Source organism: Vicugna pacos, chromosome 13, assembly GCF_048564905.1.
Source record: "Vicugna pacos chromosome 13, VicPac4, whole genome shotgun sequence".
In the NCBI taxonomy this organism is placed as follows: Eukaryota; Metazoa; Chordata; class Mammalia; order Artiodactyla; family Camelidae; genus Vicugna; species Vicugna pacos.
Window position 1 is genome coordinate 37,662,072 of NC_132999.1, and position 17,011 is coordinate 37,679,082.

Sequence of the window (17,011 nt, forward strand, 5' to 3'; positions counted from 1 at the left end):
CAAAAAGTCCATGTCCATGAAGCTCAAAATGTGGTCTGGCCTTCCATATTTTATATGTGTGTGTGTTCTCGGTACATCTCCTTCTAATTTTTAAGACCATACGTAACGTCAGGGACATTTAATCCATATGGTTCTGATTCCTTAACACTTAAATCATCCAAATGTTGTTTTATAGGATCTATTTGCAAATGTCTTTACATAAGCTTTTAACTCCTTCTTTCTCAAGGGCATCAAGGCAGGGTCTCTGGGCGAGGCCTCCTTCTCTGCCAGTTTTCTGCTTGCCACCCAAGCTGGCCAGAAGTCTGACTGCCCGTGGTCCTGGCACCAGCTCAGGCCCCATCCTCAGGGCTGAGGGGAGGCTGGTGGGAAAGGAAAAGGATGGACTTGGTTCCATCCCCCACCTCCATCACTTTTTCTGGCTGTGTGATCTGCCTCTAGTTCACCTTGTCACGCCCTTTTTTCCCTACCTATAAAATGGGATAAATAATGAGCATCTGAAAAGGGTGTTAGAAGAATTAGACAAGGAAAGGTAGGATGCCCGTAGTCTGGAGAGTGCAATTTGCCTTCCTCTGTGCCACAGGGCAGTGCTGAGGTCAGAACAGGCCATGTTGGACTGCAGGGTCCTTCTGGGGCACCAGGTGGAGAAATGTGTCCAGAGAGGCCGACGGGGATCTGCCCATGGGAACTGAGGATTGAGGCAAGGATGGAGCAGTGGTCAGGGGGTGGGAGAAGAATGGCTTGATGCCTGGAAATGCTCAGCCCAGGACTCAGGTGGGCGTCTAGGAGGGGAGTGGGCACCCCCAGCACACCCTGCATTTGGTGGTGAAGCAGTGATGGGGAAGGCCCTACAAGACCAGACAGGCCATGGAAGGAAGTGACAAGGAAGGCAGCCCTCCTGGATTCGAGGGCCCTGGAAACCACCCACACTCACCTGTCAGAGCCCAGGCTCCAAAGGCCCCTTCCCAGGCTGCCCACCTGCAGGCACCAGCCCAGTTCCTTAGCCTGGAGGTATGGCCCCATGTCCCCAGTGCACCTAGAATCCCCACTTTCTCCTCTCTCCCCCTCTTCCTCCCTTGAACCATTCCCATACATTCAGTGCTTTCTCAAGCTCTTGTTCCTTCATCTGTTTCCCCTGCCTTGGTGGCCTTTTCTAGTGATAAATAGCTACTCACCCTTCAAAGTCTAACTCAAAAGTCACCTCCTCTGAGAAGCCTTCCTAGGAAGATTTGCCAACAATGGACCCTTCCTTTGTGCTTTCCTAGTCTTGGTCTTCCTTGGCTGCATTTACTTGGGATGAGCTCTTCAGGACTTGTGCTGGGAGCTGGGGGTGCGGGGATGGCTGAGAGTCATCAGGAGGCCCTCCTGTCCCAGTTGAGGCAGATCCACATTTGACTCACCAGCTGGGAAAGCAGAATGGAAATCAAAGATGGCACCCATGGGAATCCGTGACCACAGGTGTGAGATGGGAGACTAGTAGAGATGACTCAGACATCCTGGTGTGGCACAGCTCCTGGGGGCCTCCCCGTGGCGAGGGCCCATGGGCCAGCTCTGATCTGGACACCACCAGCCTCTGTACCCATAGAACAGAATTTGTTTCTCTGGCAATTCCAGACGGAGCGAATCCCAGACAGAGCTGAGTCTCTGGGAAGGAAGAACAGATGCTCAGTCTAAAATTAGGCTGCTGACTGCAACTTCATCTAGGCTGCGGGAGCTGATCTACTTCTTACATCTGTCATTGTGTAGTGGAGGCAAAGCGGGGCCCTGGTCTCCCTGTGGAGGCTGAGTGGCATTGTGACAGCCAGCAGGGGTCCAGCACGCTATGGGCTACCTGTAGTGCTGTCCTGCCCCGTATCTGGTTGACTCCTCACAAATACCCTGAGAGGGGCATGTCCCCTGAGAGCCCCGCTCCCTGCTCCAAATGGCCCTTAGGAGCTGGATCTATCTTACTTTGGCACTGAATGCGTCCCCTAGGAGGTTAAAGAACTTGTCCAGTATCACCGCCACTGGTGAGGGTCCCGATCTGAAACCCAATACCAAATTTCAGCGGCAAGAATTCAGGCCTTTAGAAATGATGCAGGTAAAAGCCAGGAGGTGTCTGGCTGAAGCTCAGGAAGATGGTAATCATGAAAAATCTCTTCTTGCCTCTTCTTGGTCTGCTATTCCTCCTCCGTTCAAACTTTCTCAGACTCTTTCACTGCCTGCCCAAGCTGGGTCTTGCTCTCTGGGAAGAGTGGTACCCATTGGAGGCCTGCTGTGGGGGCTAAGCCAACGGCAGTAGCCCTTATTTATTTCTCCTAAAGCTGCAGTTCTTACAATGGCCTACAAGGCCCCAAGTAATATGCCTAACACACTCACCACAGGGCCTTTGCACTGCCGAGTTCTTCCCCCAATATCTACAGGACCCAGTCTTCACCTGCTTCAGGTCATGCTCCAACACCACCTTCTCAATGAGGCTCACTCTAACTACCCTATTTCAATTTGTGACTAATCCTCTACCCCTGCACTCCTAATTCCTGTGCTCTGCTCTACCATATACTTTCCGTAGTAAGTACTTCCCACTAGCATGTGGTATAAGTTACTTACTTAATTCATTTCTTTATTGTCTGGTTCTTCCTTCTAGAATGCAAGCTCCATGGGGGCAGAGCTTTTTGTCCATTTTGTTCACTGAGGTACTTGCTGTGAGTCCCCTGAACAGGGCCCAGCCTGTGGCAGGTGTTCACTGAACATTTGTTAGAGAATGCATGTGTTCAGGTGAGGCAGAGGCACCTGGACCTGGGACTGCATCCTTCCTTGGCCCCTCTGCTGTCAGGACTACCTCTAGGTCCTCTTTGGGCAGGGGAGGGTCTGCTCATCTGGTCACTGGGACTGATGGTCCCTGTCCTGCCTCTCACAGAGTCTTGGAGATGACATGAGAGTCTGGGTGCAATTGTGCCCTAAACGATCAAGGGCTGCTCAAATCAGGGCGAGGCATCTGTCTTTTCAGTTAACACACTGAGCACCCATGCGGTGCTAGGCCCATACTGAGTGCTGGGAGTTCCCAGAGGAGTGACAGCTTGCGTCCATCTGCAGAGAGCCTCTCTCAGGCGAGCGGGACCAACTCCAGATGTGAGGAGGTAGGAAATGCCTACTCATTTTGGAGAGCTGTTGGACAAAAGGGACTCCAAATAAGGAATGAGGGACCCTCCTGAGATCCGGGGAGTTTATACATTTGTCCTCTGTATTAGTCAAGGTTCTCTAGAGAATCAGAAAATAAGATACACACACACACACACACACACACACACACCCCTACATCTATATATAGTACAAATAGGATATATATGTATATTGTGCACATGCACACGAGAGAGTGAGAGACTGAGACCCATTGTAAGGAATTGGCTCTTGTGACTTTGGAGGCTGAGGAGTCCCAAGACCTGCAGGTGGCAAGCTGGAGTCCCAGGAGAGCCAGTGGCGTGAGTTCCAGTATGAAAGCCAGCAATCTGGAGACTCAATAAGAGCTGATGTTTCTGTCTGAGTCCAAAGGCTGAAAAAAGCCAATGTCCTAGCTCAGTCCTCCAGGCTGAGGAGTCCCCTCTCACTCAGCCTTTTTGTTCTATTCCAATCTTCGATGGCTTGGACCAGGTCCCTGACATGGGACAGGGTCATCTGCTTCACTTGGCCTATCCATTTGACTCTTAATCTCATCCAGAAATACCCTCAGAGACACACCCAGAATAATGTTTGGCCAAATTCTGGTCATCCCATGACCCAGTCAATCTGCTGTGTAAAATTAACTGTCATGCCCTCCTCCTCACTCCCAGACTGCGGTTGACTCTTGACCTCCAAGCCCAGATCCAGTGACCAAATCCATGTGCCCACTTTTCCCTCCTCAGTTCCCCTGCTCTTCCAGCCTGCTACCTTTGGGGACATTGCCTCGGCTCCCAAGCTCCCCTGATCCAGCTCCTTCTGAGTGGTACCCACTATGTACCCCAAGATGCTTGCTGGGATTCTCATCCAATCAGATTCAAGGCAGGGTTGAGGGGTGGGCTGCACAAAATCAGCAGTAAGGTGGGGGTGGGGGGTTGAGAGACAACCTTCAGAGGGCTGATTTTCAGGCTAGAAGGAGCATGTCTGGCTAAGTGCTGGAGCTCCTGAGGGATTAATCGGGGTCCAGCTGCACCTCCAGGCAAAGTGACAGATACGGCCATATTCCCCAGCTATGGGAAGGATGGGAGGAAGCCATCCAGTGCTCTGTATGTTGAGCTCCTACTAGGTGCCAGGCATAGACCCTCAGAGCTCTTCCAACCTAGTGGGGGCCTCAGACACAGAGACTTTACTGTAATGTGATAAATGCTCTGGTGGTACATGCAAAGCAAGACACAGGAACATGAGAAGGGGTTTTGTAATTCTACTGAGGGTGGGGGTTGATCAGGAAAAAATAAGAAAAACAGGATATTTGAAGGACATTATAGGATGAGGTCTCTAAATTGGCAAGGAGGGTTAATAGGAGCTGAAGGGAAGGGAAGGGTGGATGGGAGGATAAGGAGAAGGAAGGGCATTCTAGGTGGAAGGAACAGCATGAGCCAAGGCATGGAAGTGAAAATTCATATTGTGTTTAGGGAACTAGTGAGCGATCTTGCCCAGGCCAGACCCTCCCTGCAGGAGGACGCCAAGGCCGAAGGATGGAGGACTGGGGTTCTCACCACTTTCCCTGAGAGCTCAGAAAGTCCGCAGTGGGAGGGAGCCTGAGCAGGTGTAGAACGGGGGACCATTTCTAGATTTCCTTGTTATTGTTAGAAGGAGGCTCCAAATATTAGCTTTCAAACCAGTCCATGCTCCTTCCCATTTTCATCTCTCTTTCCACATTGCCTGCATCATCTGTTGCTTTTACTCACTATTATCAGTTATTTTCTGAGTGTACAAGCTCTCTCTGGGACCAGTCTGTCAGATGCACATCATGTCTCATTGCTCTTGCCCTGGGACTCCTTCCTGACTGCCGCCTGCCCAGTTCCAGCCTCTTGTCCTGGGCTGGCCACACAGGTGTTAGCCATCACTGTTGCATAAGTCACAGAAGGGTGCAGGTTTGAAAGCCATCTTTTCTCCCTGTTGCTCCTGAAACTTTTTCTTGTCATACCCGTAACTGTTTGTCTCGTCTTGATGTTTATGGGAATGATTAAATGCTCATTTCCTCCCTTCCCTCACTTGATGAGTCTCTGTCAAAGACAGACTCTCATGCACCAGCGTCTCCCTGACAGAGCTTGAGTGAATATGGGGAGAGGGGCTTCCTTTATTGAGCATCTACTGTATGCCAGTTTCTTGACATTGGCAATGTACTTCTTTATTTTCATCAGTTCTCATTTAAGCTTCATAATCCTTTCCGAGATGCATTCTCCTCCCCATTTTACAGCTGTGAAAACTGAGGCTCAGGGGAGTTAAGTGGTTAGTAAGTGTCAGAGGCAGGACCCACATGCAGACTGTCTTGATCCAGGCCTTAGGAGCTGATGCTCTCCTGCTGTCACCCCCCCCCCACCGTGGCAAGCACGGAGCCATACGCAGGGTAGATGGTGGTTGTTACTGATGCCCTAGCAGGTCGGCTCCTTGGCTTGGGGAAAACCTGTTCTCACAGCTGCCAGGGGAGTGTGTGGCTTGACTGATCTCCTGACTTCCTGGAACCACAGGCCACACCCTCCCCACCTGGGCCTCGCTGGGCCCTGCGGGAGTCCCCAGAAGCACTGCTGAAAAGTCAGAATGAGGCAGACACGGGGCTAGGCTGAGCCAAAGCCTCACTCTGAAGTATAGGAAAAGCAGAGGCTTTTGTCACTGGGGGAAAATGAGTCAGTGCGCTTGAGGCTGTGCGGCCTCTTGAAGTCGTTTGTTGGACAGGATGGCCAGAGGGGCAGAGGCCTGTCCTTGGTATGCTCTGAATACTGTGACGTTCCTGGCACTGAGTAAGACATGGTTGTACACAGAGCTGCGGAAGCTAAAGGGCCCACGGATGCATGAATGAAATGACTGCATGTAGTGGGGCACAAGCCGGGATAGTCTGTACCAAATGCTGGAGGTTCACAGAGAAGGAAGCAGCCAATGTCACCTGGGGGACCAAGGGGGCTTTCACAAGGGAAGTGGCCTCTGAGCTGACCTGGAATGCTGAATCGGCAGCCGACTGAGCAATAGGAGTGAGGGGAACAGTACAGGGAATTGCATGTGCAAAATGCACTCAGCAGGTTCGGAAACAGTGAGCAGTTCTGTATGGTGGGAGCATGGGGATGGTGCAGAGATGGGGAGGCTTGGGTAGGTGAACCGAGGCTGTTGAAAGAGGCACTAATAGACAGGGCAATTTAACAGGGCAGGGACCCACTTGAACTTGTCTTAGAGTTCCACCTGCAGTGTTCTTTGCCAAGCTTGGGGAATGGACTGGAGAAGGGGAAGGGCAGGGGGACCAGGGAGAAGGCTGCTGTTACTGGGAGATGATGGTGGCCTGGACTGGGAGAGCAGAGATGGGGAAGGGGTTCTGGCTCAGGCTTGGGATGATGGGTGCCCCCATTAGTGAAGGTAAACAATATGGGGGGAGCAGGATTCTGGGTCACAATATGGGAACTAAGTAACAGTTGCTACTGTCGACTGAGCACCTACTAGGTGCTGGGTACTCTATCAAGGGCTCTATGTAGTTTCTCGTCAAATCTTCACAGCAGCCCTTTGAGATGAAGAAGTCACAGTCAGTGACATCATGTAAACATGCTCAAGGTCACATAATAAGTGGAGCTGAGATCCGAAGCCAGGTCCGTGTGACTCCAAGGCCCATGCTGTTACCCACAGCAACAGATTAAGGATGAAGGGAGTGCCTGGCTGAGTTAGGAAGCCAGAAACACAGCCCTCAGGCTGAGGAGCGAGTCTGGGGCTAAATCCACTGGGATCCCAGAAGGTGATCTCTATAAACTGAGAGCATCCCTCGGTCTCTGTCCCTCAAGAAAGATGGCTGCCTCTGTGAGAAGGGAAGACTGATATAACAGATCTATCGAGAGAGTACCTGCCACACACACACACATACACACAAATGGTAAAACAACACAAAGCATCTGAGTCCAGGAAATCATAGCCATGGGGGACAGGAAGGTGGAGAGGGGGTGGCTGGTAAGTAAGCACAAGACCCAAACATAAATTACCTGGAGGGCCTACAGGCTGGATTGCTCAGCCCCACATTGAAAGCTCTCCCAAGAATGCTATGGCAGTCCCCAGTTCCTTAGGAACCGTGATGTGTTCCAAAACTGTATCTGTAATTTGGTTGTTAGGAGTTGGAAACGAAATTTCACAGAGACAGCCTCCTAGATGACAGATCAGATGCCAAGCATCTCCCCTGTTCCAATCTCTTTTAGCCTGCGAAGCCTCTACAGCGTGATGTTGGCTTCATAGCAGAACCAAGCCCAGTGTGTGTGTGTGTGTGTGTGTGTGTGTGTGTGTGTGGTGTTTCCATGGAAACAAGCATTCAGCAATCTAGCCTGGGACACCTGGACCACATTCTCCCTGAATTGTAGCCCCAGAAGTAGCATGAATCTTATCTCTCACCTCGTGTGCCCTCGCACCCCCGCCCGTCACCCTGCCCCAAGCTTGGCAAACAGTGCCGTAGCATTTAGCAAGTTGCACTGGGATGATGTTTACCTGCCAGTCTCCATCCTTGGACAGAGCTCCTAGAACACAGGTTTGTGTGTTGCACGTTCCCAGAACAGGGAAGGAGCCTGATTCATGTTTGAGGAACGAAGGAATGTGGGAAAGCCCCCAGGGCCAAGCTCTGGGAATTTCTCAAGACCTGGCCCAGTTATACGCAGGGGAAGAGCTGAAGCACCTGGCACCACTTGCCTTCTCACCTGGGGCCCATCCAGCTGCAGGGTGGGAAAGGTGCTCGGGACCCCAGGATAAGGGTGGTGGCTCACAGAGTGGAGTTGGGCTCAGGCCACTAGCCTTGAAGCAGGGCTGCCTGCCCCCATCCTGTGTCCCTGAGCTCTGAGACTGAGTCCTGAAGACTTTCCAGCCTCTGGTGAGAAATGGCACCAGAATTGGGGTGGGGGCTGAGTCTCAAGGTGGGGACAGGTAGCTTTGGTTGTAGGAGGAGCAGAGTGGAGGCTTTCTGGCCAACACTCCTGACCGGGAGGCTGGCCACAGCTGGATGGAGCATATGGCTTGAGGGGTAAAAAGCAGGATATTGGAAGATTCTGGGGAACCCAGGGTGACTGTATCTGGCACAATGAAGGCACTTGATAAAATGCCCTTTTCCCATCCCTTCCCTTTCCCTTGTCTCTGGCCAGTTGAGACTGTGTGTTTGGGGGCTGGGCTGGGAATATCTCAGGCCGCCTAGATGGGGCTGCATGAGAGTTTGCCAAGAGAAAGGAGGGGGAAGACGAATCCCAAACCACAGAAAGTTGGAGCAAACGAGCAGTCGAAGGAAAGAGCCCTGGCAGGGCAGCCATCACAGGCAGGCACCTTGGCCCAGCTTCCCGAGCATCCAGTCCAGTCTCACTGAGAACCTGTCTTCCACCCCAGCCCCTGGCCAGGGCCTCTGGAACTGAAGCTACAGCTCTCAGTTGGATCGTTCTGACCCTCCTATGGCTAGTTTGTCTTTCCGTTTGCCTCCCAGGATCATTCAAACTTAACAAACATTTGTAAACTTCTTAGTCCTGGCAGAAGTAGAACTAAGATGGAAAGTTCCTGGCAGCTCCCAATCTGAAAAGAGGGGAGGTTTCTCCCAGCTGACTACAACTTGGGGTGATGGGTGCATCTCTAAAGGCAGAATGCATTGAGCTGCCTGTGGCCTCACAGAAGAGTGACTAAATCCATTGGGAGGTTCCCAGTGGGGCAGGACCACCCCTCAAAACCAGGGGAGGGCACTCATCCTGGGACAGGAACCAGGCTGTCATCTGAGCTTTTGTGCAAATGACAAAATGTCACCCTTCTGGGCTTATCAGTTATAACTAGACACCTACTTGCTCCCACTTGGAGCTGCCCCCAGACAGGAACAGTAAGCAGAGCAGAGACGGCTGGACAGGAGTGGAGTAAGGGGCAAGGGCCTATCTTGGTTGCCCTAATCAAGAGACAGACCTATGTCAAGGGCAGGCTTGATTTAGGGTGTGAAGGACAGCAGGAGGGGTAGAGAGGGTATTTCAGAAAAGGAGAGTCTTTGCAAAGACCCCAAGAAGTGAAAGCTGATGGAAGGCTGGGGGGAGTGCTGGCAGTGGGCTGAGCTGCCGGAGATGAAGCTGGTCAGTGGCCTGGCGTGCCAGATCAGGGAGGGCGGTCCTTCTCTTTGGGGCTTTGTCAGAAAGGGAATGACCCAATTAGAGCTGGGATTGAGCTCTGGGAGCTGATGGAAGATGAGGGAGACTGGGGCAGTGGCGATCAGCAGAACAGCCGGGAGCCTTGGCAACTGGCCAGTGGGTGTGCAATTGTGTAGGTGAGTGTGCAGGCCCAGTGGGTGTCCAGCTGTAACCACACCTCCCTTCACTCCCTGCAAGCCCTGGAGCGGTGGTTTCCTCCCCCAGGCACCTAGGAATGTGGCTCCCCTTTGGAAGTTGGGGCTCCTCCATTGAAGCTGGTGGTCTGGGAAGGGTTGGTTTGCCCTGGCTTTTGAGGGAGGGTGGAGGCTCTGCCAGAAACTGTTGCATGGAGAAGGCACAGAAATCCCCAGGGCCACTAGCCCCGTGCCCTGGGCCTAGATGGCCTCTAGTCAGAGGGAGCCCACTCCCTGTGACAGGCAGGGCCTTGAACTTGAGGTCATCACTTTGGAACCAGAGGAAGCCTGGGGCCTCCAAGGCCTTTTTGGCAGCCCTGGTCAGCTGAATGGTCAGTCACTCTGTGAGTCCTTGAACATCTGTGACCTGGAGAGGGAGTGCCTCCTGCAGTTGGCACCCTGGACACTTAGCTTGCCTCACTCTAGTCCTGACTTTGGCCCCGGTCCCCATAACCTCCTGAGACTGTTCCTGGCCAGCAGAGGCCAGGCCTGAAGTCAGCCAAACCCACGGTCAGCCCTGGTTCAGCAGAGAGTTGACCTCGAGGGCGTCACCTGACAAGTCTGAGCCACAGGGTGCCTGTGTCTGTGAGCTACCGATCCTGGTGAGGTCTCCAGGCCTTGGCCATTCTGCTCCCTCGGGAAGCAGGCAGCAGGGCTGAGTGGGGAACTGGCCCACTTGCGCTGGGGACTGACCAAAAGGTGAACCAATGTGACTCAGGTCCCAAACCCTGGGATTTGGTAGCTTCTGGGAAAGTCAGGCCATTGGGAAGCCCCGGGGTGCCCCCACCCCCACCCCGAGGCTGGAGCCCAGGGAACCCGGGCCAGGCCCGCCCCGCCCAGCGCCCATTAAGGCGTATTCCCGCCTTAGGAGGCGCGGACTTCCCGGAGCGGGGCTGGCACTCGGGAGCAAGGCGGGGTGCGTGCCCTTTGAGGGCGACGATGGACTCCCGCCTGGCCGGGTGCCCCCGAGGCGGGGCCCCGAGCGGCAGAGCCCCGGCGGCGGCGACCGGGGCTTCCCTGACTGCCCTTCCCGGAGGGCCCGGGAGGAAATGACAGCGCGGGAGCCGGGGCGGGCGCCGAGGGAGGGGCGGCGCCCGGAGTGACACAGCCTGTCACCGCAGAGGCCGCCGCGCAGACCCTCCCCGCGGCCGCCGGGAGCCGGGGATTCCCCAGACGCAGACCCTCCCCGGGGGCAGCCCGCCTTCCTACCCGCCGGGACTCGGCTGCGCGGGGACCCCAAGCGGCGGGCAGCGAGGTCGGGCACGCGGGGCCGAGCTGGCTGGAGAGGCGGCCCGGGCGGCCGCCGGGGTCCCCCGGGCTCGGCGACAGGAAACTCTGGGGAGTGAATGGAAAGAAGTGGGTGGTCCGGCCCCTGCGACTTCCCCTGACATCACTGCCCAAATAAGGAGCTTCCAAGCGGCCGCGGGGCGGCCCGGAGCCGCACCCGCCGCCGGCGCCCGCCCGCCAGCCCGCCCCGCGCCCACCCCGCGCCGCGTGGGCCGTCAGCGAGAGCCCCGGGCACCGCCGGGCGGAGCCGAGCCGGGCGGAGCCGAGTGAGCGGGCGCTGCCGAGCCGCGCGGAGGCCGGGCGCACAGCCCAGCGCAGCCCAGACCAGCCCGGCGCAGCCCAGCCCGGAGCCGCGGAGCCACAGCAGCCCGCAGGTAAGCAGTGAGCGCCCGCGCCCTGCGCCCCGCCGCGGCCTGGCAGCCCGGAGTCCCGCACCGCCAAGCGCACCGGCAGCCCGGCTGGCCGGCGGCCAGGGCACCAGCGGGAGCGGGGCCCGTGAGAGAGGGTTGGGCGCGAGAGCGCGTGCAGGAGCGCGTCGGGCCAACTCCGGGACCTCCGGGACTCCTCCACAGCCCGGGGTTGCCTGGTGCACGCGTTCTCCGCCCGCGTTTCCCAGACGCTACTTCTGTCACCACCCTGGGGTGACACCAGCGTTCCCGCGTTCACACTTCTCCCGCACACTGACGCCTGGCACAGCCCTACTCGGCCCTCCGGGCCTGGAACAGACCCGCACCCCGCCCCGCCTCTCGAGCCGCATCCTGGCGGACACGGTGGGTCACAGCACCCCGGTGGGAACTGCTGAATGGCTTTGGCAGCCCTGGCCACGCTTACCCCTGGAGGCAGTGGTGGTTTGACTGTCCCAGCCGACCAGCCATGGGCTCCTTGGGCTTACTGGGAGGGAGTTAAACTAGCGTTGCTCTGGCTCTTCCCACCCTTCTTGAAGAGTGGTACCTGGTAAGGTGGTACAGCCGAGGGGGCTGTACCTGGCATGGTCAAGAGGGCGTGTCGACTGGCAGGAAGCTATCCTGGCCTCACAGCCTTTTCCAGAGTGGTGCCCATCCTTGGGCATTTCTCTGAGCACTCTCCCCTTCCCTATCGATCGATGCATGGTGCCTAGGTTCCAGACAGCAGTGGTGGCGACTGCAGAACAGGTGCAGGTGTGTAAGCCGCGGCATCTGGCAGGCGGCTCTGTGAAGTGGCTACAGTTGTTTTTCTATAAAATATAGAATGTATTTATTGACGGTCTGATCGAGGACATAGGAGAGAATGATAAAGGCAAGTTATGGGTCCATCACTTAATGGCTGGGAGCAGATCCTTGATTTCTTTCAGGCTGCATTTTATCATCTGAAAAATGGGGCTGAATGTCCTCAGAGGAATGTTGTCAGGGAGAATTAAGATCTTATAAGTGAAAATGTTCTGTAAATATAAAGCCCTGTGCACGTGCCAGTTACTGTGGTTTGGATGATTTTGGTCTAGTATTTGCCAGGGCTCTGCTCTGTGACCTAGGGAGACTGAACGCCATTTCTCTTCTGTCGTCTGCAAGAAAGGGGGCATTAATAAGTGTCCCATGTGCCTGCTAGCAGAGTCCCCAAAGTGGGTTCTGTGGAACATTAGTTCTGAAAGCTGTGCTACAAGTAAGCTTTGCTTTCCTAGTAAGTCTAGCACATTCTGCAAGCTCTCTATAACCCTTCTGGCCAATCAATCCATACTGGCAAATTAAAGTCTCTGAGAAGTACTGCAATAAAAGAATCTGTTTAACTTTGTCAGACCCAGCTCTTCCCTTCCCTGTAGCCCTTTTCAAGTTACACATGCTTGCTCCCCAAGGAAACAGTGCCTCTGGAGCTTCTGATAGACATGATGTGGCGTTGTCCACTCATCTAAGTTCTAGTTGCCTTCTTGGGTGAAGAGTAAGTAGAAGCCCAGAGGAGGTGAATGCCTTATCTGAGATCACAGCTAAACAATAGCCCAACATCACCCAGTAGTTAGTGGTAAAACAGGGACCAGAACCCAAAGTCTTCATGCAGTGTTTTGGTCCCAGTCAGTTACATTCAGAAGTTGACAGCTCTCTTCTGGAACCAGTCTTGCTGCTTTATGTGGACACTATGCAGGATATATTTGACAAACATAAAGACTTAAGTGAGTTCAGTAATCATCAGGTACCTACTAGGTGTCAGTTGTTTGAGGGGCTTTAACATGTACAATTCTACCAGACATGGGCACTGTGGTAATGGTACCAGTGTCATCTCACACACACACATACACACACACAAGCACTCCTACACACTCACACATCCACTTCCAAACACAAACCCTTCTCTCCCTCCGCTCTCTCCCACGCTCACACACTCGACCCTCTATACTCATTCACATATATGCCCCTACACACGCACACACACTCCTACATCTGCTCACACACACGCAGTCACCTGCTTCTATATGTGTATATGCCCACTCCTGTACAACTCTCACACACATATCCATCCTGTTGTACTATAGGCTGCAGCCAGGAGGCACTCATGGCAATAGGCATGTCCCCTTGTCCCCATGTCCCCAGAGCTGAAGGGGGTGGGGTACCTGGCCCCAGCTCCCCAAGATGAGTATTGAACATGTGGGAAGCCCTGGCGGGGCCAGTATGATGTTTACATTTCCCCAGTGTTTTCCTAATTCTCCCATTTTCTGCCATACTTACCCCCCCACCCCACCTTTTTCTTCTTTTTCTTTTGGTCCAGCTTTTGTTCGGTCACACATGATGTGGCTGAAACAGCCCTGGCTTCTATTGTGTCATTTGTTTTCATCAACTGTCAAAGCTCTGTTAGGGCAAGGACTTTGTCTCATTAGTTGGATTGGAATCCCCAGCTTCTAGCAGAATGCCTGGCGCAGAGGAGCCGTTCAATAAGCATTTATTGAATGAGTGAGTGAGCGAGTGACTCCTGACTGCTAGAATGGCCGTGACCCAGGCCAGCATCCAGAGGGATTCACTCAACATGTTTGCTGAAGTGTCTACTGGGACCTAGGCACCTTTCTGGGGATTAAGGCAATGAAAATGACTTAATTCTCTGATCACGGAGTTTGCATTCCAGTGGGAAGGGAGAGAGAATGAATAGTAATGGATAAGATAATGCTCAATGGTGATGCACACTGTGAAGAAACTTGAACAAGACAGCGGGATGGAGAGTGTCAGAGAGGAATGGGGAATGGTAAAGATGGGGCCCCAGGCATCCTCTCAGAGGAGCTGAAAATTTATCCTGAGACTTGAATAGTGGAAAAGTGATAGCCATGCCAAGATTTGGGAAAAGAGTATTCCATGCAGAAGACAGCAGGTACAAAGTCCCCACAGGGTGAAGGAGCTAGACCGAGGGTCGGTGGAGAGGTGACACTTGCAGCCACTGCTGATTCTCTTACCAGTGCCCTTTGAAGAGGGCAACTGCTGGTATCTGGTATGGGACCTGACTGTCTTTGTGGTTCAATCACAAGAGCCAAACTGAGTGCATCCTGGGCTCTGGGGTGTGAGGCTGCCTCTACTACCTCAGAGGGCTGCCTCCCTTCTGGTCAATCCCCCACATATAAATGAGGAGAGGATTGGGCTCCTAGGGCCCCTCCTCGCTGTGCCATAATAGGATCTGATGCTCTGTGTGAAGGAGGTCCACAACCATTCAGGTGGTCCATCTGGAGGGATCGTGAATTAGTTGCACCGCTTCCATTATTAATAACCATGATGTCATACCTCTGTGCGGTTCCTGATGGGCTGCAGAGCACTCTCTCCTATTATCCGTTCACTCTGTGGACTGGTCTGCCAAGTGGGGGAGGGTTAAGAAGAGGGGATGGTGGCAGTCAGTGGAGAGACCTCAGACACCAGCACATGCTGCTGCAGGCTCATCCAAGCTGCTTCACCCCTGAATCCTTGCTTTCTCAGGTGCAGGGCAGGACATGGGAGAGCCTACCTCCTGAGGCCCTGGGGGTGTGAAGTGAGAACCAGCATGTCAGGGCCTGACACGTCATTGTCGGCACTTAGTAGCTGTTGGTTCCCATTTTACAGATGAGGAACTCAGCGCTAAGAGCTCTGTGGCTTTGCTGGTCCACTCCTGTGTCTTGTCTTCCCACCCCAGAGCTCTGAGTAACTGTTTTGTTGAACTGATTTGCCTAAGGTTGCACAGCTAGTCAAGGACAGAGCTAGGACTCAAACCCAGGACTTTGGGCTCTCAAGTCCTTTTCATAAACATCATGCTGTGTGGGAATAACTGTCATGGTTAATAAAGACAGACCTTCACAGCCCATCTCCCTGTCTGTGGACGATCAGAATTACTGTTGCTTTGTTGAGAATCCTAGGATTGTAAGGTCTCAGGTTCTGAGGCATGGTATCCTTGGTAAACCATCAAATGAATATCTTAAGAAACATGTTGGAACCTTCTGGAAGAAGGTGTAGGTGTGAGAGAATGACCTCCTGAAAATTGAGAGCAGTGGTTTAACCAAGGGTGTCCTTTGCTGTCTCCTGAGGGCTTTTAACAGAAGAGCTTCAAGTTCAACCCCAACTGTCTGATTCAGAGCTTCTAGGAGTGGCATCTGGGTATGTGGAGAAGCCCCTGGTGCTAGAAGTTCAGCCTGGGGGTGAGAAGCCCAGCTAGCTGGATGCCAGAGAAGTCTGGCAGGCCCTCCGTCTGCCTCCAGTTTCAATGTATCCTTAGCTGTGGCTCTAACCTCCTTGTCCTGAGCGCACACAAGCCACATGGGCAGAACATGAGCTCTGGGGCCCCCAGACCTGAGTTTGTATCTCCTGCTTTCTAACATGTACCTTGGCCAAGTTCCTTTACCTCTCGCAAGCCTCAGTTTCCTCGTCTGTATTATGGGAATGCTCACCCTTCCTTACAGAGTGGCTGGATGGATTACAGAAGACCATCTATGTCAGATATCTTATGAGATAGCTGAGCCTGACATGTAGCAGAGGAATAGTAAAAACAGTTTCAGTTATTATAAAAAATGAATTATAATAATAAAAACAACTGTAGTATTTTTGAATTGGTTGCTACTAAAGGGTTCAATAAAACCAATTGGACCAATTTGCACCAAACACCGGACTTTTAAGAAGAGGATACATATCATGTTGTAAACATCAGTTCTTGGGCCAAAGAATGACCAGTTCCACAGCCTTCCCGCGCCTCTTCATTGCACAGTTCCAGCTCTGGTAGGGAGCTGAGGGCTGAATGGGGACCGCGGCCAGCATCACTACCCACACCTCACAGATCCATGGGCTCAGCGAGGGGGACGTGAGGCTTGGAGGGAGGCCAGTGTTAATTTCAAGCCGTGCTCACCTGCACCAGCCTGGTCTCATGTTCCTGAGGCCACTGTGTGGGGCAGTTCTGGGGCAAGCACATGGCTTGTGGGAGTCATAGGAAGTTATGCTTCTAACCTACTTTGTCATTCATTCACTTATTCATTAACAGCCTGTTGAGTCCTTCCATGGGCTCAGCATGGAGCTAAGCACTAGGAGAGCACCTGCCTCCTCACGAAGCTCTGAGTCTAACAGATCCAGCCTCTCCCTAGCCAAGTGGCCATAGACAAGTTGCGTTTCCTCGCCAGATCTCAGTTTCCCCATCTCCAGAATGGGTGTGTTCTGGCTACTTTACCAGAGGAATATCTTGGTGTTTGAAGGACCCACTCCTCTCTGGAGTGCTGGTGAGGTTTTAAGGTCTTTATTAGAGTGGGTGAGCAGAGAACAAGGCTTCGGAACCAGGAGGGACCCACTCTGCAGCTGGCTTTGCCGTATACTTGCTGTGTGATTTGCTGCAGTTTTCAACTTCTCTGTGTTTCCTTTTCCTCACTTATCTAATGTGGTTCTGACACCTTTGTTGCAGGGCACTATGAGTGTGAGATGAGATGAGATGAGGGTAAAGAGTACCTACCTGGCTGTTAATCAGTGTGGCCCCCATTTCCTTTCTGTTCTGGCTCTCCTGTCCTGTCCTGTGCTTTGCTGCTTTTGGAAAGTGACCTCCACCCATCGCTGCCCAAGTTCATCAGGTCCCCAGGAATGGGCAGGGGGTGTGGAGGCAGACTGCCAGCTTGGTGCTCAAGGAAATAAGCACATGCCCCTTGGTGAAGCATGGGCACGGGGATGTGGTTCCAGCCCAAGAGGAATCAGGACCAGCATGCCGAGCCAAGAGCTGTGGGTTCTGTCCTGGACCTGCTACTAGGTCACTGTATATCATTTGCTAGTTCCCTCCCCTCTCTGCATTTCAGTATCCTCAATG

The 17,011-nt window shown here is 53.4% G+C and overlaps 1 protein-coding gene across 1 annotated transcript in view; it reads left to right on the plus strand.

Annotated features, from left to right (window-relative positions):
* Positions 1-11,011: 11,011 nt before the first annotated feature.
* The window catches only part of HIVEP3 (HIVEP zinc finger 3), a 125,832-nt gene continuing 119,832 nt past the window's right edge, over positions 11,012-17,011 (plus strand). The window contains exon 1 of the mRNA XM_072974653.1: positions 11,012-11,142. The gene's annotated coding sequence lies outside the window, so the exon portion shown is untranslated. The remainder of the gene's footprint in view (positions 11,143-17,011) is intronic.